Raw genomic sequence first — 3,527 nt, 5'->3', positions numbered from 1 at the left:
TACCGACGGGATAGGTCAATAGCACCGAACCACCAACCAAGTGTCACTGATCGGTCGAACCGGTCATACTCCGTGCCGGTCATACTCCACTCGTACCGACGTGACAGGGTTGGATGGTTCGTAGCCTAAATACATAACTAATGTAATCTAGCAGGCTTCCTACATGCACGCTAAACATGTAATCTACATATGCATACTGTTATACTATTCTTACCGGATTCCGATTTCAGTGTGTCTTGGCCAACCCGACCGGAACCGAAGCCGAGCGGCGGACATCGGCTCCTAAACCATAAAAAATCACAACGCTATAAGTGACACGCTAAATCACTTCCCGGGGACTAAAACTTGGAACTAAAAGTTTCCCTATCGATAAAAAGCATGGCAATACCCCTAAAAACATAAAAACGAGGAAAACTAGGGTCCCTGAATTTTCCCCAACCGGTAGACCGGTTGCCCAATCGAATTCCGGTTCTGGAAAAGTCAGAACCCTCATCCGGAATTCCGGATGTGCAACCGGAATCGGTTCCTCGCAGCAGCCAACTAAAATTCTCATAACTCGACCAATTCAACCCCAATTGGTACCAAACTTTCCCGCACTGTTCTAAACACCCCAAAGAACAAATCTAAAGCCTCAAAACCACCCGTAAAAACACAGAGGCAAAATTCACCATTAAAGACCAAGCTTTGAGTTCCAAAACTCAAACTTGGTTAAATCCACTAACATGCATCCAAACCTAGTTAATTCTACTCAACTAAGCAAGAATAAGCTTCTGAAAACACACAAGAACATCCAGCAATTTCACAGAAACAAAATGAACCATTTCTTTCCAAAATTCATAACTTTTCACATAAAAATCTAACCTACAAGAACAAGGAACTCAAGCATGCTATACAATCTCATTAAACCTATTTATTTCAACATTTCAACATTTAAACAAAGAACAACAACAATAATAATCAAGAAGAATAATCACCAAAAACATCATGCATTTCACTCAATATTCATCATTTTTTTCATAATTTCAAGGAGAAATCGAGAGAGCTAACCTAGCTTGGAAAAATGCTTAGATTAGGATGAGAATTCACTTGAAAGATTGAACAAAACCCAGCCCTTTGAATCCCATGCACCAGCCGAAAATGAGAGGAAAAGAGAGAGAGAGTTTTCTTTTGAAATTTCTAATTTTTTACTAAGTGTGAAATGAGAGAAAATAAAATAAAAGAATAAGCCACTTAAACCATTTTATTTCAGCCATTAAAATAAACAAATAACATTTATTTTCCATTTCATAAATTCACAAAAGACAAAATACTAATGGGGGCAAAAAGACCAATTTGCCCCTCCACCTTAAAACCACATAAATCATACTAAAGGGGTATTTTTGGGACATTCTAAATTCCCGGCCATTCCCGACATTCCCAATGTCTAAAACCCGTCCCCAAATTACTAACATACTAAGTTGTGATTTCTACTGAGCCAAACGCCGAGTTCCAAAATACCGGACACCGGAAATGCAAAATATAAAAGCTACTGATGACATAATCATGCATTTCTGAATTCCATAAATAACAGTAATAAATTATTTAAATAGCTATAAATAATTTCATAAATAAACATAAACAACTGCTAATTTCCAAATTAACTAAGCGGGCTTTACAACTATTCCCCCCTTAAAAGGGATTTCGTCCCCGAAATCTAACCTGAATAACTCTGGATATTGAGCTCTCATATCTGACTCTAGCTCCCAGGTGGCTTCTTCCACCTTACTGTTTCTCCAGAGAACCTTGACCAAAGCTATGGTCTTATTCCGAAGGACTTTATCCTTTTTATCCAGGATCTGCACTGGTTGTTCCTCATATGACATGTCTGGCTGAAGCTGAAGACTCTCATAACTGAGTATATGAGAGGGGTCTGAAACGTATTTTCTCAACATTGAGACATGGAATACGTTGTGCACTGCTGATAAGGCTGGAGGCAATGCTAACCGATATGCCACTTGACCTATCTTCTCGAGAATCTCGAAAGGTCCTGTAAACCTAGGGCATAACTTGCCTCTTTTCCCGAAACGTTTAATCCCCTTCATCGGAGATACTCGCAAAAACACATGGTCCCCTACTCGGAACTCAACATCTCTACGTTTCGGACCGCGTAACTCTTCCGTCCGCTTCCGTGAGGCAAGCATTCTAGCTTTTATCTTTTCTATTGCCTCATTGGTCCGCCGAACCGACTACGGACCTAGGTATTTCCTCTCCCCGTCTCATCCCAAGGATAGGGGATCTACATTTCCTACCGTACAACAGTTCATAGGGTGCCATCCCTATCGTACTCTGATAACTGTTGTTGTATGAAAATTCTATTAACGGTAGATATTTACTCCATGAACCCTCAAAGTCCATAACACAGGCTCTCAACATATCCTCCAATATCTGAATTGTCCTTTCGGACTGACCATCTGTCTGAGGATGGAATGCTGTACTGAATTTTAGCTTCGTACCCATTGCCCGTTGCAAACTTTGCCAAAATTTGGAGGTGAACTTCGGATCCCTGTCCGAAACTATAGACTTCGGTACCCCGTGAAGTCTCACTATCTCTCTGACGTACAGTTCTGCCAACTGATCCACTGAAAATGTTGTTCTAACCGGCAGAAAATGAGCAGATTTCGTAAATCGGTCCACCACTACCCAGATGGAATCATACATACCCGTGGTCCTAGGTAACCCGACCACAAAATCCATCGTAATATCCTCCCATTTCCATTCTGGTAGGGTTAGAGGCTGCAACAACCCTGCTGGTCTCTGATGTTCAGCCTTGATCTGCTGACAAGTGAGGCATCTCGATACGAATTCTACCAAATTCTTCTTCATACCGCTCCACCAGAAGTACGGTTTCAAATCTTGGTACATTTTGGTGGTGCCGGGATGCAGAGAATACGGGGTAGAATGAGCCTCCTCAAAGATCTCATTTCTCAGTTCCACACTGTTCGGAACACAAACCCTGGCTTTATACAAAAGCATCCCACTATCTGACACTGAAAAGTCTTTGGCTTGACCAGCCAATACCTCATCTCGGATCTTCACTAACTCCGGATCTGTCATCTGAGCGACCTTTATTCTTTCCAACAGATCAGATTGCAGCGTTAAGTTGTGAAGCTGACCTACCACAAACTCAATGCTGGATCTAACCATATCCTCAGCTAGCTGGGGTGAGATCTGAACCATGCTAGCTACTTGCCCGGGACCCTTTCTGCTCAGGGCATCGGCCACTACATTGGCTTTTCCGGGATGATAGAGGATCTCACAATCATAATCTTTTACTAATTCCAACCAACGCCTTTGTCTCATGTTCAAATCTTTCTGAGTAAAGAAATACTTGAGACTTTTATGGTCGGTATAGATCTCGCACTTCTCCCCATAAAGGTAATGCCGCCAAATCTTCAGTGCAAAAACCACTGCGGCCAATTCTAAATCATGAGTCGGGTATCGCTGTTCATAATCCTTTAACTGACGGGAGGCATAAGCGATAACCCGAT

This window comes from Cannabis sativa, chromosome 2, assembly GCF_029168945.1.
Source record: "Cannabis sativa cultivar Pink pepper isolate KNU-18-1 chromosome 2, ASM2916894v1, whole genome shotgun sequence".
Classification (NCBI taxonomy): domain Eukaryota; kingdom Viridiplantae; phylum Streptophyta; class Magnoliopsida; order Rosales; family Cannabaceae; genus Cannabis; species Cannabis sativa.
This window is presented reverse-complemented; position numbering follows the sequence as displayed.